At 35.2% G+C, this 24,309-nt stretch overlaps 1 protein-coding gene across 2 annotated transcripts in view; it reads left to right on the top strand.

The window, feature by feature from the left end:
- FCHSD2 (FCH and double SH3 domains 2) overlaps positions 1–24,309 on the top strand; it is a 287,876-nt gene that overhangs the window by 60,125 nt on the left and 203,442 nt on the right. The gene's annotated exons all lie outside the window — the stretch shown is intronic.

The following is a 24,309-nucleotide window of genomic DNA, read 5'->3' as shown; positions in this document are numbered from 1 at the left end:
TGTTGCAAATAGCAAGATCCTCTTCTTTTTTTAAGAATGACTAATATATATTATAGACAGATGAGCCTGGATCAGTGAGGGGTTTAGGGGCTTCCATCCCTGCACAGTCAGAAATCTTCACGTAACTTTTGACTCCCTAAACTCAATTACTAATTGTCTCCTTTTGACTGGAAGCCTTACTAATGATATAAATAGTTGATTAACATATATTGTATTAAAATGTTATTAAGAAAACTGTAATATGTTTATAGAACTGTACTATATTTATAGGAAAAAATCCACATAGAAGTTCAAACCCACGTTGTTTAAGGGTCAACTGTGTACCGTACCACAGTTTCTTTATACATTAATCCATCAACGGATCCTCAGGTTGTTTCCATACCTTGGCTATTGTCAGTGATGCTGCAGTGAACATGAGACGGTAGGTATCCTTGAAAGTACTGATTTCATTTCCTTGGATTGTTGGATTATATGACCCTTTGGTTTTAAATTTTTGAGGAATCTGCATACTGTCTTCTGTAATGACTGTACCAATATACGCTCCTACCATTAGTTTATGAATGTTTCTTTCTCTTTCATCCTCACCAACACTGTTTTCTTGTATCTTTTAAATAATAGCCATCTTAAGAGGCATGCGGTGATATCTCATTATGGTTTTGATGTGTATTTCCATGATGATTAGTGATGTTGAGCAGCTTTTCATGTACCGTTTCTATGGAAAAAAATGTCTATTAAGGTCCCTCATTCATATTTTTAATCAGGTTCGTTGATATTTTGTTATTGAGTTGTACGAGTTCCTTGTATATTTTGGACATTAACCCTTTGTCACATCTGTGGTTTACAAATATTTTCTCCCAATCTGTAGGTTGCCTCTTCATTTTGTTGATTGTTTTCTTTACTGTGAAGAAGCTTTTTTTCCCCACTTGTTTATTTTTGCTTTAGTTGCTTGAGCTTTTGTGTCTTATTTGAAAAATCATTGCGAAGGCCAGTCTCAGGGAGCTTCTCCCCTATATTTTCTTCTGGGAGTTTTATGGTTTCAGGTCTTATATTTATGTCTTCAGTTTGAGTTGATTTATATGTATAGTGTAAAATAAGGGTCCAATTTCGTTCTTTTCTGTGTGGATATTTAGTTTTCCTAACCCCATTTATTGAAGAGACTGTCCTTTTCACATTGTGTGTTCTTGGCACCCTTGTCAAAAGTTACTTGACTATCTGTGTGTGAGTTTATTTCTGGGCTCTCTATGCTCTTCCATTGGTCTGTGTATCTTTTTCTTAGGTAGTATTACACTGTTTCGATTACTATAACTTTGTAATATAGTTTAAAGTCAGGGAGCATGATGCCGCCAGCTTTGTTCTTTCTGAAGATTGCTTTGGCTTTTGTGTTTCATTGTAAATTTTAGATTTTTTTTTTCTATTTTTGTGAAAAAAGCTATTGGAACTTTGATAGAAGTTGTATTGAATCTGAAAATCACTTTGGGTAGTATGGACATTTTAACAGTATTAATTCTTCTAATCTATGAATGTGTAATATCTATCCATTAATTTGTATCTTTAATTTCTTTCATCAGTGTTTTCCAGTTTTCACTGGACAGATCTTTCACCTTCTTGGTTAAATTTATTCATATATATATGCTATTATAAATGTGATTATTTTCTTTTATATAGATCATTGTTGGTATAAAGAAACACAACTGGGTTTCTTCTGGTATTTTGATTTTTTGTATCCTGCAACTTTATTGAATTTGTTTATTCTGTCAGGTTTTTTGGGGGGGGCATTTTTAGGATTTTCTGCATTTAGGATCATATCATCTCTAAACTGAGATCATTTTACTTCTCTTTTGATTTGGATGCTTTTCATTTCTTTTGTTTGTCTGATTACTTTTGCTAGTACTTCGAGCACTATGTTGGATAAAACTGCTGAGTGGACATCCTTATATATGTAAGTTATGTATATAACTTTATCAGGTGTTGTAGTGGTAATATTAAAAATCAGAAATCTAGTTAGTTTGATTTTTAGGTAATTGATGGGAAAATCATGATGACATCCAGTAATATTAATGTTATAGTGAGCATGTTACATCTGCGACTGTCCATTTTTGTCTGAATATTGTTATAAGTAATATGCTATATTTATACCTGATGATCAAAGATCTTAATGCCAAATTATCATGGCATAAGCCTGACTGATTTTATGACATTAGAAAAAAGTTACAGAACTTCCAATGCAGCATTGGCAGTCTTGAGTGCCCCAGTGCCTCAGGCTTCTCTTAGCTTTCTCAAGGGCTGAGGAATACGCATTCCAGGTATATTCCTGGGTGTGCAATACATTATTTGGGAACCTCTGATTTAAAGGGTCAAAGGCTGAGCTTGGTTTAGATTAAGAGGTATACAAAACCCTTTGAAAATAAGTTTTGTTGATGATAGATATACTGGGCATCTTAGATATCTTGTAGTGACTGAAGTTAAAAGTGAAACCAGGTAAACTGGAATAGTCATGATGGCCATGTAGAAGAGGTGAATATTTAGTTATATAGGTGTCTTTTCCTTTCTCCCTACTTACCTACCTACACATATTCTCTATAATATAGTTTTGCATATCCTCTGTAATATAGTGGTGTGAAGGCAGAAGCAGGGAGGTAACTTGGAACCTCCACGATTCCCACAATAAGGAAATGCTGGTGGGATGTTTCATCTTTCTCTTTGGAAAGGAACCACTTGGTCTTCATTCTACTTGTGGTCTCAGTGTCTGTGCCTGGAACCCATATATTGTGTCCTAGGTACTTTGCCAGTCACAAAGACAGTATTTTATCCTTCATTAAAAACAAAAACGACAAGGCTCCTGCTGCCTGTCTCTAGATAGTTTCAGTATGTCCTTCAATCTGCAGATCAGGTGTCAGCCAGTCCGATTTTATTACCTCCTGTGTTGCTGCTCAGTCTGGATTTGACAGCCCTTCAGTGGGCTCTACTAGTAACTTTTTGCTTCTGTCTGTCACTTTTTGTCCTGTTATACCCCTCCTCTTCACCCATTTTGCAGAGTCTCTGGTATGTTTATTTAAGGAATGAATGAATGAATGAAGAAACACAGTTTCGGGTTTTGAAAATGATAGTAATCTTTAGTTGAAATTTGCCCCATTCGAAGTGTTCAGAATGATTCATTTTTGCAAAGTTGAAGACACAGATGTACCAAAGAAGTAGTTTTTTGCTGTGAACATGGATGATTTTTAGGATATGGGAAAACAAAAAATAATTATTTAAAAGATTACATTTATTGAAGGTAAACAATATTCTGCACTGATGCCTATATTCCCTAGTAGATAGACATAACTGGTATAAACCAAATAGTAATTTGTTTCCACCTAAGAGATTTTATTTGATTTTTAAAATTTTTATAAAAATTTTTAATTATTTATTTGTTAGAGAGGGCACAAGTATGGGGAGCTGCAGGCAGGGGGAGAAGCAGGCTTCCTGCTGAGCAAGGAGCCAGATGTGGGACTCAATTCCAGGACCCTGGGATCATGACCTGAGCTGAAGGCAGCCACTTAACTGAGCCACACAGGTGCCCCCCATCTAAGAGATTTTAAAGTTGGGGACCATTTGTTTACTTTAGGCAGAGTTTTACAAGGTGTTTATACCTTGGCTCTTAAGTTTAGAAAATTGATTTTATTGCTTTATCTAGAAGATATCTCCCAATAAAACTAACAACCTGTTAATTAATCTGTTCACAATAGGAGCCTTATCTAGGGGGCGCCTGAGTGGCTCAGTGGGTTAAAGCCTCTGCCTTCGGCTCAGGTCATGATCTCAGGGTCCTGGGATTGAACCCCACATCGGGCTCTCTGCTCAGCAGGGAGCCTGCTTTCCCTCTCTCTCTGCCTGCCTCTCTACCTACTTGTGCTCTCTGTCTAATAAATGAATAAAAAATTTTTTTAAAAAAGGAGCCTTATCTAGGTTAATTGGCTTTTTGTTGTTGTTGTTGTTGTTAATTAGCTTTTAAGGCACTCAGGAAACAAACTCATGGGTCAATAGATTATTTAATAAACATTGAATTTGAATTGAGGGAATGAGTTCAGTGTTCTTTTGGGGGGACTTGTGATCAGGTTTTTAAATATATATAACATAAAATTTATATAACATATATAACATAAAATTTTGGTAAAATATGTATTTTTTGGTAAGATATATATAACATAAAATTTACCTTTTTAAAGTGTACAAGTAAAAAAAATAAGTGTATAAGTTACTGTCATTAAGTACATTTGCAGTGTTGTGAAACTGTCATCAGTATTTCCAGAACATTTCTATCACCGCAGACAGAAATTCTGTGTCCATTAAGCAGTAACTCCTCATTCCCTACTCCTAATGTTGTCTGATCTACTTTTTGTCTCTATGAATTCGCTTCTATATATTTCATATAAGTTGAATCATGTTATCACATAATAATTGCCCTGTTGGAGGTAAGTGTTCCAAAAGGATATTGTCTTTCTCTATTCTAGTGTCTAAGTAGTAGTTTTCAAACATATTTTGATTGTATATTACATCTATAAAAAAATCTAAGTTATATATGTGTATGTTTATTTTTATTTTTTATAAATTATATATGTGTGTGTTTATTTTTTACTTTTAAATTATATACATGTGCTCTGTAGTAATATATTGTATACATTATAAAATATGCATAAAATTTAAAGATTAAAGTATTTAAAATATATTGTTAAAAATTTAAAAATATAAAATGTATTGTTAATATTTTTTGATGGCTTTCTGCTATCATTAGCTTACATCTCGAGGCATAAAATTCTAGTGGTGTAATTTCTTGTGATATTTTATTGGATAGTCATTGTATCTACGTTATATTGTTCTTGATAAAGAACTCTTTGGATTGGTAGAAAGTGTCATTTGCATGTATGTGAATCATTAGTATTTCGTTCAGTCTCTTTCTTTCTTTTTTTTTTTTTAATTTTATTTATTTATTTGACACAGAGAGAGAGCTCACAAGTAGGCAGAGAGAGAGAGAGGAGGAAGCAGGCTTCCTGCTGAGCAGAGAGCCTGATGCGGGACTCGATCCCAGGACCCGGAGATCATGACCTGAGCCGAAGGCAGAGAGGCTTAATCCACTGAGCCACCCAGGTGCCCCAGTCTCTTTCTTAACTGGAACCTTTTAAAGCTAGTTATCTGGGGTGCCTGGGTTGCTCAGTGGGTTAAAGCCTCTGCCTTCGGCTCAGGTCATGATCTCAGGATCCTGGGATCGAGCCCTGCATCGGGCTCTCTGCTTAGTGGGGAGCCTGCTTCCTCCTCTCTCTCTGCCTGCCTCTCTGCCTACTTGTGATCTGTCAAATAAATTTTAAAAAATCTTTAAAAAAAAAAAAAAGCTAGTTATCTATTTTTGTGAGGGCCAGTCAATTAAAATATGAAACCCACAAATGGACTTAGCCAGGTACATGTAACTAACAGTGTATTAAAGTACTCTGAAAGTGAATACATAAACCAGGATGTTACTAAACCTCTCTAAGTGGTATAACACCCTTTCTTCCCCAGAATACCTTGTGTGCTGTACATGGCATGTGTTCATTTGGTAGACTGTCCAAGTCAGGAGTATGGGTGGGATGCTCCAAAAGCATGCCTATGCTTAAATGTTAGTGTAATTTAGCTTCTTTATTTTTTGATAAAATTAAATACAGATAGTATGAATATTTTCTTTATATGTCCATGTGGATTTATTTGTTTATTCACATGGAGTATATTCACCTCAGTTTTACTACTTTAAAGCTGTGTGATCTGGTCATCTAATACCTTACCCCTGAAGTTACTTGGTTAATCATTGTTAATTATAGTTTTATCACAGGAGTAGAAACATTGTGATATCAGGCCAGATAATAATAATATTCTTCTGTAGATTCCACTTTTTTTCCTCTCATGATACCTTGTTGGATTTGGTAAGCACCAGTCTCATCAAGAAAAAGTTTACAAAGTATACACGGAGATAAATAAAATCTTTGCTTCAAAGAGCTTCTAACAGTTTTTAAAAGCTTTAAGTTGGTGACTTTTTATTTTTATTTATTTATTTATTTATTTATTTGAAAGACAGAGATCACAAGTAGGCAGAGAGGCAAACAGAGAGAGAGGAGAAAGCAGGCTTCCTGCCGAACAGAGAGCCCGATGTGGGGCTCTATACCCGAGCTGAAGGCAGAGGCTTTAACCCACTGAGCCACCCAGGCGCCCCTTGGTGACTTTTTCTTAAGAACCAAAATATTTATCTTCTCTAAGATTTTTCTCCATTCACAGTATCACAGCATCTAAAGCAATTACTCTGTAGTAATTATTAAATTTTTAAATTAAATTTTAAGTGAAATTAACACTTTAAATTATTAAATTTCCCCAAGCTTTGGGAAGTTTCTGCAAACTACTGATCTGTAAAAAGAACCTACTGGGGCACCTGGGTGGCTCAGTGGGTTAAAGCCTCTGCCTTTGGCTCAGGTCATGATCTCAGGGTCCTGGGATTGAGCCCTGCATTGGACTCTCTGCTCACCAGGGAGCCTGCTTCCCCGCTTCCCCCTTTCTCTCTGTCTGCCTCTCTGCCTACTTGTGATCTCTCTCTCTCTCTCTCTGTCAAATAAATAAATACAATCTTAAAAAAAATAAAAAGAACCTATTTGTAGAGAAGGTTATGGTATAATTATCTCGTGTTATTATTATAGAGTAATACAGCTTTTCTTCCAATTCATATGATACCCATATAGTTCTCCACATTCTTGCAAAATGTGGTAAAAAAAAAATCTATAATTCATGAAGTGAAAAACAGCTCAAGCATACTTGTTTTTGTTTTTTAACACATTTTTGAAATTTAAGTTCAATTAATTAGCATACAATGTATTACTGGTTTCAGAGGTACAGGTCTTGTGATTCATCAGTCTTTTTTTTTTTTTTTTAAGATTTTGTTTTATTTATTTGTCAGAGAGAGAGGGAGCACAAGCAGGCAGAGGCCGAGAGAGTAGCGGGCTCCCTTGCTGAGCAAGGAGCCTGACGTGGGACTTGATCCCAGGGATCATGACCTGAGTTGAAGGCAGTGGCTTAACCGACTGAGCCACCCAGGCGTCCTATGATTCATCAGTCTTATATAATATCCAGTGTTCCTTACATCATGTGCCCTCCTTAATTTCCATCACCCAGTTAAGTTGGTGACTTTTTATTCCCTTGTTCTCTTAAAGTAAGGTTTTGTAACTCTACTGAGTTGAATATCTCCTCTGCCCCCAAATTCATGTCAAATACAATCAAGTTTGTATGTGATCATAGTGGATTAGAAGATCAGTCACTAATTCAGTGATTGATGTCTTTATAAGAAGAGTCATTTGTACAAAGAGGTAGAAAGGAGACTGCCACGTGAAGATGGACGCAGAGATAGGAGTGAAGAATCTACAAACCAGAAGTTTGTTGGCAACCCTCAGAAGCTAGTAGAGACACATAGGATGTATTCTCCTTTAGAGCCTCGGAAATTCTCCTTCAGTTTCTCTGAAACGGAACCAGCCCTGCTGACATTTAATTTTAGACTTCTAGCCACTAGAACTGTGAAAGAATGAATTTTGGTTGTTTTAAGCCACTAAGTTTGTAGTACTTTGTTATAGCAGCTTTGGGAAACTAGTATCTAAGCATAATTTTCCTATTCGAATATAAATTTAGGCCCCTTGATGTGGCTATGTATAAATGTGATTGAAAAGGTAGATCTTGGTTACCTGGGTGTCTCAGTCATTAAGTGGCTGCCTTTGGCTCAGGCTATGATCCCAGGGTCCTGGGATCGAGTCCAGCATTGGGCTTTCTGCTCAGCAGGGAACCTGCTTCTCCCTTTCCCTCTACCTGCCACTCGACCTACTTGTGATCTGTCTCTGTCAAATAAAAAAAAAAAAAAAAAAAAAGATTAAAAAGAAAAGTAAAGATGGGTCTTCTCCCTCCTAAATTATAATGAAAGCTCTAAGCTTTGGGAGCACTAAATATATGCTAGACATCGTTGTTTCATTTAAATTCTTACACCAATAAGATACTGGCTCTTATTTCTACAATTAAAGATACCACGGCTCAGAAAGGGCAACCCTCATACAGTATGAATGTTAGTATCTGACTGTTAAAAAAAAAGTGTGTTTTCTTTCCTCTATCACTGACTCTGTACACGTATAGAGGTCAGTTTCTCTTGGTGGCAGTAGCTGGAATTTGTAGATTTTCTTCTTTAACTTACAATTTACTTTTGTATAATCTAGAAAAATAAAAAATTGATGGCTCCTTAAATGTGCCAACCTTTTCCAAAAGCTCTGAGTTTTATATGACTTTAGTGTTTGTTTGCATATCTCATTTTCAACCAGAGGCCGGAATCTAAAATCATAATTGTGTCATTCTGTTCCGCTGGAATTGCTGAATAGCTGAAACCAGGAAGCACCAGAAATTTCTAAGGGAAGTTCCAGGAACTTTAGAATTATGTTTAGAGAACCAAAATGATTAGAATATTCATTTTTGTTTATTAGTAGCTTTAAATAGACCATTCAGACAAATGGTCAGAATCTATAAACCAGAGGTTTGTTGGCAACCCTCAGAAGCTAGTAGAGACGCAATATTTTTATTTAAGAGAGCCCATAAGATGGAGTGATTGCTGATAAAGACTAGTGTTAATTGGTAGGGTATCATCTATCCCTTTTATGAAACTGGTCATAGATGAAATCAAACCTGTTATCTATCTTTAGTGGGAGGAGATGACAATCCTGAATATGGTGATTTTCTGCTTATGTTTGATTATAGGTGTTTTGGGGGAATTTACAATGTTTCAGAATGAATATTGAAATATTGTGGGGGTCAAAAGCATAAGGGTGAAGCTTCTCCATCCAGCCTCTTATCTAAGTGTTTATTAGCAGTGGAATTCAGGTGGCACGTGGCAGGCACTGTTAGGAGGTGAGGATATCATTAATAAAAATTAGGTTATTTCTTCTTTAGATATAAATGTTTTTTATGGTGATGAGAAGTACCATTTTAATTGGGTTGGGGAAAGAAAATAAAAACTATTTGCAAATGTGTAAATGAAGAGTTTTTTTAAATGTGGGGGAAATGGTGTATATAGGTAATTTATTTGATGATACACATAGTTTTAGCTTTAGAACTATAAAGAGGGATATGTATTCTAGGATATTATATAATCTGAAAGAAGAGAAACAGTCTCTGCAAAATAAAATATTTTTATTTTTATTCATTTGTGGTCATTTAAAGGAAAAAATACAGCATTGGATACTTGATTATAGAATTTTTTTTTTACTTTTTTTGAAAAATTTTACTTTTTCAGTGTTCCAAGATTCATTGTTTATGCAGCACACCCAGTGCTCTGTGGAATACATGTCTTCCTTTTTTCTTTTTTTTAAAATTTTTTTTTCATTTATTCATTTTCAGCATAACAGTATCATTATTTTTTCACCACACCTAGTGCTCCATGCAATAAGTGCCCTCTATAATACCCACCACCTGGTACCCCGACCTCCCACCCCCCACCCCTGCCACTTCAAACCCCTCAGCCTTCCTTAATACCCACCACTAGGCTCACCTAAAATTGCTGTGTTAAATTGCATTCACTGTCTTTGAATAAGTCTTATTCTCATGAAGAAATAGAAAGAAATAAAGCTGGCCCACCTGGGTTTGCCTAAGAGAATCATTATCCTTAATGAATATTTAATGGTCCTTATTAGAATACTGCTTCATAGCGTTACCTACATGAGAGAAGCTTCTGTATTTTAGATCATAAGTTTGGGAGAGTTTGAATTTACGATTTATATATGAAGACACTTTTGATCTTTCCTCTTAATATATATGTTAATGTTGTTTACAGTCAACAATTCCATCCATCTCTTGTTTTTTGGTACTGAGAATCAGTTCTGTAATATGACTGCCTGTCTCTGATGCACTCCCTGCAACTTGACAGAGTGAAAATTTTTTAAAGATTTTATTTATTTATTTGAGAGAGAGCAAATAAGGAGGCAGAGGAAGAGGGAGAAGCAGGCTTCCTGCTGAGCAGGGAGCCTGATCAAGGCTCAGTCCCTGGACCCTGAGGTCATGACCTGAGCTGAAAGCACTTAACTGCCTGTGCCACCCAGGTGCCCCCCTAATGCTTTTATTTTAAAAGAGCAAACCATAGTACTATCCAGGAAACATTCCATGATAGCACCCACACCTTACTTCTTCCATTGGTGAAGTCCTTGAATACAGGATATTTCCCTCATGATTTATTTCTAACACTTAGTACAATATCTGGGACATCGTAAGTGCTAAAATAACATTTGAAGCAAGACACAAGAATGCTCTTTTCATGTCTATTGTGTTGGAAATTACAATTCCGGGCAGGAATCAAAATGGTATTTTCTTTAAAGAATTTATTTGTTTATTTGTCAGATTGAGAGAGAGCACCTGTGCATAAGTAGGGGGAGCAGCAGGCAGAGGGGGAAGCAGGCTCCCCTCTGCACAAGGAGCCAGGTGTGGGACTCAATCCCAGGACTCTTGGATCACAACCTGCACTGAAAGCAGATGCTTAACCACCTGAGCCACCCAGATGTCTCTCCAGTTGATATTCCTAAACCAAGAAAGTGGTCTTGCTAGAAGGAAATCTAAGCATGTTTTTTGACTGGTAGTTGAAAACCAGAAGTCGCTTATGTAGTCATGTAGTATAAATTAATTCCCTTATGTTCTCAGAAATTAATTATTTAATGAGGTTTACACTTAAACAGTTTGCAAAAAGTTGGTAACACTTTTTGTAGTAGGATTAAATCCTTATGTCCATTTCATGACATTTGCCTTTCTCTAGTTTTAAAAACATGTATCATTTAGCAGAATTATACTCTTATTCTCTATGGATTAATGTAGACCAAGCATCACTGATTCAAAGGAATATTCTAATGAACTGTTATTAATGTTATTAACTTATTTTAGTGAGCAGCTATTCAATTTTTTTTTTGGTGACTTAAATGTTGAATTATTGTAATATGAACCAAATGGTTTCTTAAGTCAGTTTTTCAGGGTAGATGCAAAGATAAAACTTGATTTTTAGCCTCAAATGGTTCATGATCAGGTAGGATAAAAAAATGTGTAAATGAGTTAGTATAGCATAAGGCGGAATGAAGTAGTTTCCAAATCACAATTATATGCAGCAAGATTATAAGTAGAGAAGCAGTCCATACTAGTAATGAACGATCAGGGAAGACTTCTGTGTTTAAGACATTCACTATCAGTTACTGTTGGAATAAAATATGCCAATTCTTAAACACAGAGGCCCCCATTGCCCTTTGGCTCAGTTCTTAAAAACCTAAGGTCCATTTTCAAAATCTTTAGATCTTCATGAGTTAGAAATCTTTAGTATTTACTAAAAGTGGGTTTCTGGAGGATAGGAATTTTCTAAATGGAGAGTATAGTCTGATGGTTAAGAATATGGTTTGAATCCCAGCTCTGCCATTTACTTGCTGTGGGACTTTGGATCCATTTGCCAATCTGTGAAATAGAATAATGATAATGATAATAATGTAGCGTTACTGTTTGCTTATTTTTTTTTTTAATTAGAGTATGCTTTCTTATGGATAAACACTTCATAGCAGAATAAATATCTGAATTATCTAAGATGAACAAGATTGTGTGTGTGTGTGTAGACTAAAAATCCAGTAGTACAGTGGATTAGAAATTAGAACTATCCTGAAAACAAGAGCAGGGGAAATGAGTGTTCTAGCACAGATTTTTACTCTGTGGTGTAGGATTCAGAGAGAGAGCAGCTGCTTCTTTGCTACCAAAGATGTTGTAGACATTGTTGACTTTTAGGTTTGGAACCATTCTGGAATTGTGAGGATTCTAAAAGCCTTCATGCCAGTTTAGTTATCTAAGTATCTTCTTTGGTTTTTAAAATGTTTCCCCCTACTCCTTAAAAATGGTTAGTGAACAATTAATGAGACCCCTCCCCATCCTTCTATTTAATTTTCCATTATTCTTTGTGTGCTGTTAACTGGTTCTTTGTATCTTTGTGTTGGTAATTCAAATCAGTTAATCTGTTCTTGTGAATAAAATTGAGAGCATTCCAAATTCTTTTTTTGGAGACAAGTATATTGTACTCACTAAATTCTTCAACTGATGTCATGCTGAAAGGATGTTAAAATGTTAATATGCTTTATTTCATTCCCTTTTATTATGAATATTTTCAAACATTGAGCAAAGTTGAAAAAATATGACAGTTAACACTCATATACCACTTACATTCTACCGTTAATATTTTGGTATACTCGCTTTATCACATATCCATTTATTGATCATTCTGCCATTCATGAATTCATTTTATTTTTGGTACATTTCAAAGTAAATTGCAGACATAAGGACATTTCCATTGAAATACCTCAGATACGCTTTGTTTTTGAAAGGTTCATTTTCTCTTTTTCATTGAGTTGATGTTTTAGTCTTTTTCTTCTTTATTTATATTCTTTATTTAAATTTTGGACTGAATCCACATATCTCTTTGATATGAGGAATTTGAGAGGGTGGAGGTTGTGGGGGGTAGGGAGGGAAAAAATGAAACAAGATGGGATCAGGAGCAGGACAAACCATAAGAGACTCTTAATCTCATGAAACAAACTGAGGGTTGCTGGGGGGTGGCGGGTAAGGGTAGGGTGGCTGGGTAATGGACACTGGAGGAGGGTATGTGCTGTGGTGAGGGCTGTGAAATATGGAAGCCTTATGATTCACAGACCCGTACCCCTGGGGCAAATAATACATTATATGTTAATTAAAAAAAAAAGACTTCTGATGGTCAATGCTCAAAATTAGATTTACTTTTTTTGGAGGTTTGAACTCTTAAAAAAAAGATACTAGAAAGTCATCTTAGCCAGTTTTAAAAAGTATATTATGGCTTATATAATTGTAGCATTTTCTTGTAATTTGCAATATTTTAGGATATGATTGCTGATGAGGGCTTTTTGTTTTGTCTTGTTTCTAGATTTTATTTGTTTATTTGACAGAGAGTGAGAGCACAGCAGGGCAAGCAGCAGAGGGAGAGGGCAAAGCAGGCTCTCTGCTGAGCAGGGAGCCTGATGCAGGGCTTGATCCCAGGACTCTGAGCTGAAAGGCAGACACCCAGCCATCTGAGCCACCAAGGCACCCTGCTAATAAGGGTTTTGAAGACAGACAAATTCTTTCATACCATTAACCATTAGAAGCGTTTCTTGCTTTTAAATTTTGTAGAGGACCTCAACTAGATTATAAACTGTTTAAAGCTGAGAATGGTATGTCATTCCTTGTGGCTTTTGATCTATTTGAAAGGGAAAACCCAATATTTATTGATGTATTGACTCTTTAATATTATGCTCAAAACATTCTTAGCACTAATATTCTGTTTTTTTTTTAAAGATTTTGTTTATTTATTTGGCAGAGTAGGCAGAGAGAGAGGGCAAAGCAGGCTCCCTGCTGAGCAGAGAGCCCGATGCGGGCCTTGATCCCAGGACCCTGGGATCATGACCTGAGCCGAAGGCAGAGGCTTTAACCCACTGAGCCACCCAGGCGCCCAGCACTAATATTCTAAAGTTGAGTTTTTAAACTAATCCTAATGTATAATTTTCAGCAACTTTCTAGAATTTGTATTCATTATTTGATGTATACTATATATTATATAATGTATAATATAATGGAATTCAAAAAATCATGATAGAAAAAAATTCATCATAGGAAACTATTTGAGCTATTTGAGTGTAATAGTGAGGTATTAAAATAAGAAGATATCCTTCCATTTTATAGACTTTGCATTTCTAGCCATAAAAAAAATATAATGACCTAATCTGGCATAGGTTTTCATAAAAATAATTTTATTCTTTTAAAATACTTGAACCATGGGCATTGAGTTAGATAACCATTATAAATGTAACATCATTTTAAGATTAGATTCCAGATAAAATTTAAAGCACATCAAACTAAAATGATCTTTTCTACTATTTTCATTGTTTCTTGAAATCTGCGTAGGATACTGTTTTTTGATTGTGTTGGAAGTGCAATTAGATAAAAATTATAGCAGGAGAAGGTCCTTTTTCTCTTGCTCCTCATATGTGTACATATGATACACATACACACACATGCACACATGCTCCTTTAGTTGGAACCCTCATTATGTGTCTGGTTCGAAGATTCTTTAGGGTCTTCCAGATTTAGTGCTGCTTTTCCCATCTGAATCAGATTGTGATTCTTTTTTTTTTTTTTTTTAATTTTACTTATTTATTTGCCAGAGAGTGAGTGAGAGAGAGAGAGAATGCGAGTATAAGCAGGGGGAGCGGCAAGCAGAGGGAGAGAAGGAGGATCTCCCCATTGAGCAGGAATCCTGATACCAGACTTGATCCCAGGACCCTGTGATCATGACCTGAACAGAAGGCAGATGCTTAACTGACTGAGTCACCCAGATGGCCTGGATTGTGATTCTTTTTTTAAATCAGAATTAGACACACAAATGAGAATTTTAGTATACCAGGAGACAGAGGCCATGTTGATGGGCTTATGTGCCCTTTATTCCCTCTCAATGATAGTACCTAAATAGTATCTAAATTTCAATTCTTTTAGAGCTCTGCAGTTAGGAGTGTTTTTAATCATCTGTGGAGTCCTGAGCTCTAATAGTGTCTTTGCCTACTGAATGAGAGAGGAAAATAGGCTTTCTCAGTGTTTTGCTCAGCCATCTAGAGCAAGGGTTACCAAACACGTTTTGCATAGAACCAGATAGAAATATTTTAGGCTTTGAGGGTCATATGATCTTTGCCAAAATTACTCAACTTTGCTGAGTGAAAGTAGCCATAGACAACTGGTAAACAAGTAGATGTGCTTTTGTTACAGGCAAACTTTAGAGAAATAGACTGCAGGCTGTAATTTGGCAGCCTGTGCACTAGAAATGTGCTTCTTAAACTATCTGTTGTGAGGACTTTTTTTTTCTTCCTAGTAATTCATTGATGGACACTTCTGTAAAACATAATTAAAACTACTGGAAAATGATATTGAAAAGGACATATGATAGAAGCTTAAAAAATTTTAATTAAGTAGATAATAAAATACATTTTGATAGAGTAGTCATACATAAGGCAAAAGAAAAGAATTAGAAAAACTGTAAATGTTGTTACCTGAAAGTTTCATGTAGCCTATTAATATAGAGTTGCTATTATAGTCATAGCTTTTTTGTCATTCTACAATATTAACTAGACATGTTGAGTGAAATTGCAACTCCCCATTTATTAAATGCCTGTATGCACACTAAACAAATGCTGTATACATCAGTAAAAATTTTAATGTGACAAATTTGCTGCTTGCTGTTAATTTATCTAAACTAGGTTGGGTTGACAGCAGTGCGACTCACAAAAGGTAATGTATATATATATCAACTGTTCTTAGGTTTTGTTTTAACAATATTCAGTGTAGAGAAACCAGACTCTCAGAAGAATGTTGATGAGAACTGAACTGGAGAAGAGACTTAAGAAATTTCAACAAACTCAGGATATACATTTCTAACTTTTCCCCAAGATGAAGTGATTTTTTACTTTCAGAATTTGTTTTTTATCTTTGCTTTGGTAGTCTGTTCCAGCAGTTTATCCTATTGAGTTATAGTTAAATTTAAATTATCTCTCAAAGAAATGGATTCTAGATTCATAGATTTCTTATATTTAGATTTTCTTTGGATGGGAAAAAGATAGGAAATTTGTATGCATATAATGTATGAAGTGAAAATCCTTAAATAAATGTACAGTATCTGATCATACCTATTTCATTGAAAATTATTGTTAAATTATGGAACATGTCTTAAGTATCTGTTGAAACTTGGATCTTTGCAGTTTTAAGTTTCTGTTTAAATTTGTTAGTTAACAAATAGTGTAATATTAGTTTCAGGAGTAGAATTTAGTGATTCATCACTTAAAACATCCAGTGCTAATCACAAGTGCCCTCCTTAATACCCATTACCCATTTAATCCATCTCTCACCCATCACTCCTCCAGCAGCCCTCAGTTTGTTCTCTGTATTGAAGAGTCTGTTTTATGGTTTGCCTCTTTCTCTCTTTCTTCTTTCCTCCGATGTTCATCAGTTTTGTTTCTTAAATTCCACATATGAGTGAAATTATATGGTATTTGTCTTTTCTGACTTATTTCACTTAGCATAATACTCTCTAGCTGCATCCACGTGTTGCAAATGGTAGATTTTCGTTCTTTTTCGTGGCTGAGTAATATTCCATTGTGTATATATACCACATCCTCTTTATCCATTCATCAGTCAATGGACATTTGATCTTTTTCTGTAATTTGGCTATTGTTAATAAATGTTGCTAAAACATGGAGGTGCAGATATCCTTTTGAATCAGTATTTTTGTAGCCTTTGGTTAAATTCTTAGTAGTGCATTTGTTGGGTCTTAAGGTAGTTCTATTTTTAAGTTTTTGAGGAACCTCTGTTTTCCAGAGTGGCTGCACCAGTTTGCCTTCCTATCAACAGTGTAAGAGGGTTCCCTTTTCTCTGCATCCTTGCCAACATCTTTTGTTTCTTGTGTTGTTAATTGTAGCCATTTTAATTTGTATTTCCCTGATGATAAGTGGTGTTGAGCATCTTCTCATGTGTCTGATAGCCATCTGTATGTCTTCTTTGAAACAATGTCAACTCTTGTCTTCTGCCCACTTTTTAATTGGGTTATTTGTTTTCTGGGTGTTGAGTTTGATATGTTCTTTATAAAGTTTGGATATGAACCCTTTATCAGTTATGTCTTTTGCATATATCTTCTCCCATTCTGAAGGTTGTTTTGTTTGTTGTTTCCTTCACTGTGCAAGAAGGAAATCCCAATATTTGCTTTGACGAAATCCCAATATTTGCTTTGGTTTCCCTTGCCCCAGAGGACTTTTATATAGTATGAAGCTGCTACAGCTGTTGTCAAAGAGGTTGCTGCCTGTGTTCTCCTCTAGGATTTTCATGGATTCCTGTCTCACATTGAGGCCTTTCGTCCATTTTGGGTTTATTTTTGAGTATGGTATAAGAAAGTGGTCCAGTTTCATTCTTCTGCATGTCACTGTACAGTTTCCCCAACATCATTTGTTGAAAAGACTTTTTTCCATTGGATATTCTTTCCTGCTTTGTCAAAGATTAGTTGACCATAGAGTTGTGGGTTCATCTCTGGGTTTTCTGTTCTGTTTCATTGATCTATGTGTCTGTTTTTGAGCCAGTACCATACTGTCTTGTTCACTACAGCTTTGTAATATAATTTGAAGTCTGGAACTGTGATGCCTCCACCTTAGCTTTTCTATTTTGAGATTGCTTTGGCTAATCGGGGTCTTTTCCCGGTCCATACAAATTTTAGGATTGTTTGTTCTAGTTCTGTGAAAAATGCTGTTATTTTGATATGGGTTGCATTAAATGTGTAGATTGCTTTGGGTAGTAAACACATTTGAACAAATTTTATTCTTCCAATATATGAGCGTGGAATGTTTCTCCATTTCTTTCTGTCCTCTTTAATTTCTTTCATATGCATTTTATAGTATCCAGAGTACAAGTCTTTTACCTGTTTCATTAGGTTTATTCCTAGGTATCTTATGGTTTCAGGGGCAATTGTAAATGGGGTCAATTCCTTGATTTCTCCTGCTGCTGCTTCATTGTTGGTGTATAGAATTGTAACAGATTTCTGTATGTTGATTTTTTATTCCTTGACTTCACTGAATTCCTGTATCAGTTCTAGCAATTTTTTGAATGATGATCTTTCATACTACTTTTCGCTTTGATCTTATTGCCACTGAGAAACATTCATGTGCCTTCCTTACATGGAAGTATGAAGTAATTAAAAAAATGCCAAAGATATAGGACAAACATGTCTGGCTATCCAGTTCACATTTAAAGCATTGGGATCAAACCTTTTTTTTTTTTTTTTTAATCTTGCAGAAACACTGAGAATTCATTTCATTGTTCATTTTTGACAGAACATTTTCTCTTTGATAACCGTCAAAGCTTAGCATGTAGTAACTGTTATATATGATCAGTTTCCGATTTATCACTTAGTGAGAGAATTCTCTAATTTAATTACATTAGCCTTTAAATAATCCACAGTTATACTCTATTACTGAGCATACTGTTTAGACAGGTGATTTTTTTTTTTTTAAATCATATCAAGAGTTTCTTGATGATGGAAGCAGTGTATTGATTTACATTCTGGATAACTGTCCAGAGTATTTTCCTGTCATTATAGTTATATCATCAGAATATATGCTCATACAAAATTTAAACTCCAAATCACATTTGTTAACTACATAATCCTTTATTGATTTAAATAGTTCTGAGTTAGTTATGTTTGATAGTGAAACTGAATAAAATATTTCATAATACCATCCTGTTCAAATCACACAGTATACTAAAGGAATTGCCATGTTATTTTTGCAGTTATTAAAAAACATGGCTAGGTTTGTGTGTTCTGTGAATTATTTTTACATATCATTAGTCAGTTCTTGAATGCATGGAACCTTGTGTGGTATCATTAGAAATTGTTTTTTTGTTGCAGATTCATTGGGTATTTCTAAGCAAATTTTTTTTTTTTTTTTAAGATTTTATTTGTCAGAGAGAGAGAGGGAGAGCGAGTGAGCACAGGCAGACAGAGAGGCAGGCAGAGACAGAGGGAGAAGCAGGCTCCCTGCAGAGCAAGGAGCCCGATGTGGGACTCTATGCCAGGACGCTGGGATCATGACCTGACCTGAAGGCAGCTGCTTAACCAACTGAGCCACCCAGGCGTCCCTCTAAGCAAATATTTTTGATGGAGTTTTCTCCTAATGTGTGTGTGTGTGTGTGTGTGTGTGTGTGTTTGTCTTTCTCCCTCCCTCTCTCTCTATCTCTTTCTGTGTTAGTTTTAGTTTCTTGAAGAGCTACTATATAAGAAGCCTAGAAAGTACTAAGTTTATATGTGAAAGAAGGAACATTTGCTTCTCTTGGCTTTGTAATTCAGTACACACTTTGAAATTATTTTTACTTTGAACTTAATTCTTTATATTTTCTATATAAGTGTCACTTAGACTTTGATGGTTTTATTGTTTCATAGCCAGCGCATCTCTTCAAATAACACATTGTGGTTTTAGCATTTCACTTTCAATTATAATTACAAGTAAAATTAGTATGAACTCTTCAGTCTTACTTGTTTTGAAATTCTTTTACTTCATTTCCCACTCAAACCTCATTCAGAGAATGTGTATCTTCCCTTTATAGCAAATTCCTTTCTTTATGTAATTATAAACATACAGATATATACATGGGTATATCAAAGTATAAAAAATGACCTTTCCCCTATCTATTTCTGTATATTATTGAATTGCCTTAATGACTTTTTTTTGAGCCTTGGAGCTGGAAGTGATGTAAAGGTTGTATATATTCCAACCCTCTTTACCTTCTTTCTTTCTTTTTAATATAGAGAGGGGGTTGGCAAACTGTAGCCATCTGACTTGACACCTGTTTTTGTAAGTAAAATTCTATTGGGCCATCATGTTCACTTGTTTACATGTTATCTGTAGCTGCTTTCTTGCCACACTGACAGAGTTGAGTAGTTGACACAGGGATTGTACAGCTGCAAAGCCAACAATATATACGCTTTGGCTCTTTAGAGAAAAAAAAAATTGCCAAACTCTGGTACAGAGACCTTGCAGCCTCTTTCTGAATTTAGTGATAGTAATTTCCCTGTCTCTTAGGCATTCATCTTCTAGTAGGAAAGTTCCTATTTATATTGAGCAAAAATATTCCCTTCTAAGTAAACTTCTTGGGTATATGATGGTTTTTAAGGAATCTGGAAACAGCTTTTATGGTTTTTCTTTCTCTTTCTTCAGGTCCACATCCCACTTCCGCATTTCCAGCCCTAAATTTCTGTAGTTTATTCAGTTCACATTTGAATGACCTATGCAACTCAGTTTTAAACCTTTTACTTTTCTTTTTGGGTTTTTTTGTTGTCATTATTCCCCAGACATTGATACTAAGATCAAAACTGAATTTAATAAACCTGATGTATATTGGTTACTGTTGACATGGACAAAGTTACATTGTCCTGTTAGGGATCTATATAATTTTAGTGGCTCTTACCGAGCTTAAACTCAAAACCAGTAAGTCTTACATACTTTGCTATTAAATCAGATCTTCTCCATCCTACACTGAGCTATAACGGGATTTTTACTCCTATGAGAGTCTTTTGTATTGAGTTTAGCCCATTGTGCCTGTATATTGAGAAGTTTTTGCATCTTGATTCTGTCATTCACATGTTTTCTGTTCATCTTAGCTCTTTATCATGTGAGAATTTGATAGTAGTGAATTGCTCAGTGGTGATCAATTTTTTTCTGACACTTTCTCTTCGAGTTTATTGTACACTGAATTATTGCTCAGAAATAATCCTTCTGCACCCTTTCCCTTGGGGTGCAACATATATCCCTGACTTTGGACTTAGCTGTATGGCTTACTTGGGCCAAAGAATGGAGATAGAAGTGACAGTAGGTCATTTTGGAAGATAACATTTTAAGAGGACTTGTACAATTCTTCTAGCTCTCCTGTACTTCTGCCATTTACTAGAAGTGTTTGCCCCAGGTAACTACTGCCCCTGCAGACTGAGTCCCAGAATGAAAGATAACGTGAAGAAGAATTGAACTTTGACCCACAGCCTGAAGCTGGAGTAGCTCTAGCCAACATGCATTAATGAATAAGGAATTAGCATTTAATATTTAAGCCACTGGCATTTTTATTTTTATTTTTTTAAAGATTTATTTATTTATTTGATAGACAGATCACAAGTAGGCAGAGAGGCAGGCAGAGAAAGAGGAAGAAGCAGGCTCCCCACTGAGCAGAGAGCCCAACGAGGGGCTCAGTCCCAGGACCACAGGATCATGACCTGAGCCAAAGGCAGAGGCTTTAATCCACTGAGCAACCCAGGTGCCCCGCCACTGGCATTTTTAACGATGTTTGTTACATAGCATTGATTCTGTACCCATACAGAGTTAACCAAGCCATTCTGTTTGTGGGGAGTCATCTCTGAAATGCCTATTTCCCTTAGACCAACACTAGACCATCGTGAACCCTGGGTAAAGGGAGATCAGAGGTAAATTTTGGGTCTCATAGGTGCTGAGGTACCTGGCGTGGAATGAACTGAGAGATCCTCTCTGAGGAAATTAAAATTCCTTTCTGAGGAAATGAACTACACCAACTAAGCAGCATATACACAGATATATCCTGCTGCTCTAGCTATGCCTCATATGCTTTGGGTAAATTTTTCTTGCGGTTTGACTTGCTACCATTGTCCTGTTTTTGTATTTCTTTCTATTCTATTTTCCCTTTCCTCCTCATCTTCTATGATTTTGTTCTCTTCCTAAAGTCTTGAAAATAGCTCATATTTTCATAGGTTATATATACTATGTAAAGATTGAATAAGATAGCCAGAGTTCTAATTGTGGCTGTACTGTTTGTTAACACAGTTACTGTAAATAAATTATATATACCATTTATTCCTCAACTCACGATTGTTGATAAATTGAATGAGATGACAAGGTTATTGGTTTAGTGTCATTTGTATATATAGTCTTCTAACAAATACTGAGTGAATTTCGCCCTCGAAATTCAGTAGTTTGTACATTGTAGAAGAATTCAGTACATTTCATGGCATTTTGGTAATCACAGTTCTAGGAAATACTTGGTATCACATTGATGTCAGGTGAAAAGAAAAGAAGGTTCCATTTCTATTTGTGGAGGAAGGAACATAAATATTTACCACTAGAAATTGTGGGACAGTTTTATACAAGTGCAGTTTTATAGAAGTGTTTTATGTTACATCATGGCTTAATACTTTATTTTAGGACTTCTTACAACATCATTGGAAGTGAATAGGTACCTCAGTGGTTGACATTTTTAAATATTTTTTTCTTCTATCTAAAGATACAAATCCAAGACAGAGTATAAGAAAATTGCCTGTGCTCTGTCTCCTCTTTAGTTAATTTATTCTGAATACAAATTCAAGTGTATATCATGCCACTTAGTATTAGAGATAATTATATTCTTAGAACCTTGGGTAACAAACAATAAATATAATGAAACTGACAACTTTTTTATTATTTTAGGCACATACGAGACAACTTGAGTATTTCATAAGAATCTTTTTTAAGTTTATTTTTTACTAATTTATTTTTTTAAGACTTTTTTTTTTTTAAATTGAGAGAGAGAACTTGAGCTTGCGGGTTGGGCAGAGGGAGAGGGACAAGCAGACACTCCCCCACCCAATCAGGGAGCCTAACACAGGGCTCGATCCTAGGACTCTAAAATCATGACCCGAGCTGAAGTTAGATGTTTAACTGACTGAGCCACCAGGCACCCCAGTCTTTTTTTTTTTTTTAATTTAAAAAGTAATTGTGGTTTTAATAATTTAAATAATACAGAGGTACATTAAGTAAAAATTGTCTTATTTCTTTTTGAATTCATTCTCTTACATTTTGCATGCATCTTTTCCTGTTATGTATGCTTATTTAAAATGTAGTTTTTTATCCTCTGTAGGGAACTAGGCTCATACTTAAATTTCTTCTATTTCATGTCCTTCATATTAATAGTATATTTATCATTGATACTTTCTCCAGGTGAATACTTAAAGATCTCAAAATTTTGGGCAACATCATAGCTCATGTTACAGATGTTGTTTAACATCCACACTGATTGATCCACATCCTGTTCATTTAAGTTGAAAGCAATACTGCAGTGAACATCCATGTTTATCTTGTTACACTTTTGTGCTTTTATCTTAATAATTTTGAAAAATGGCATCCCTCCAGCAAAACATATATGCATTAAAAATTTTATTAAATAGGGGCTCCTGGGTGATTTGGTAAGTTAAGCATCTAGCTCTTGATTTTGGCTCAGGTCATGATCTCAGGATTGTGAGATGGAGCTCTGTATTGGGTGTGGAGCCTACTTTAGGTCTCTCTTCCTCTTCCTCTGTCCCTCCCCCCTCAACTTGCATGCACACTCTCTCACTCTAATAAAAAAAAATTTAACAGATCCCAGTAGGTAAAACAATGAGAAACTGGTAGAGAATTTTAATTAGAAATTTTTTTCCTAATAGGTGAAAAATTTTAAATGGTACAGCAATTTATATTTCTACTAATGATTTAAAAGAGAATCTGGTGCATCTCACCCTTACAGGAATGAGTGCTGCCAGTCATTAATTTTTTTGACAAGCTGTACCAAAAATAGTATTTAATTTATAAGTTTTGTTTCTTTCAGTACTGGTATTTATGTGCATTCCCATGTTAGTAGATATTGCAGTGCCTTTTTGCTTTATTGGCTTTCACATACTTTTTTTTATTGGTTGTTTTTCCTTTTAAAATTAATTCATCGGGGCTTTTTGAAAGTTCTTACAGGAATTCAGGCAAGAGGTCTTTTTACTTTTCTTCCCATCTTTTGTTTCAGAATATTTTTATTTAACATACGAGAAAATTAACACATTATTTTCTTATATAATATGTATATTATTTTAAATACAGTATTTGTCTGCTATTTGCCCAATTTTAATATGTATTCTAATATATGTGCTTAATCTCTAAAAGACAAAAGTTTGAATTTTTCATTGTAGGTTGGTAGAATCTTGGAATTAAGATTTGGAAGTGCCTTTAGAAATATTTTTTAAAGTTTCTTTTTTTTTTTTTCAGCTAATGAATTCAACAGTAAGAATAGAGGCAATAGTCATAGAATTTTACAGTTGAGCTTAAGAATGAGGTGATATTTATTTAGTATCTGCTGGATCCCAGTCACTGTGCTAGGCCTTTCGTAATAAGCTCATTATAATTTTCACACCAGTTATCTCTCTTTGGTTGAGTTTCTATGGGTCAGATTTTGAAGAAATTTTTTAACAGGGTGTGCATTGGAGATATCAGATGAGCAACCTGAGCTCCTAAGGAGTTAACTGATTTTGGAGATATCAGATGAGCAACCTGAGCTCCTAAGGAGTTAACTGATTTTTTTTTTTTTTCAACTGAAGCTCAAATGCTCACAATTTATTTGGTCTCTGAGGCTGTGCAACGTATTAGAAGGAAAGAATTCTTTGGGGGCTGCTTTGCATTTTTGTACTTCTTATTTATTTCATTTCATTTCTTTCCTTTCCTTTCCTTTCCGTTTCTTCTCTGTTCTGTTCTGTTCTTTTCTTTGTTCCAGCACTAATTGTTTAACTGATTTTCTGTAGCCAGTAGTGCTGTAGCTTAAATATCGGCCTGGCTGGGATTCCTTCCACTGTCCTCTATAGTAGCTCCCCTACCCTTAATTTTAGAAAATGTCAGAAAAACTGGA

Source organism: Mustela nigripes, chromosome 1, assembly GCF_022355385.1.
Source record: "Mustela nigripes isolate SB6536 chromosome 1, MUSNIG.SB6536, whole genome shotgun sequence".
In the NCBI taxonomy this organism is placed as follows: Eukaryota; Metazoa; Chordata; class Mammalia; order Carnivora; family Mustelidae; genus Mustela; species Mustela nigripes.
This window is presented reverse-complemented; position numbering and strand designations above follow the sequence as displayed.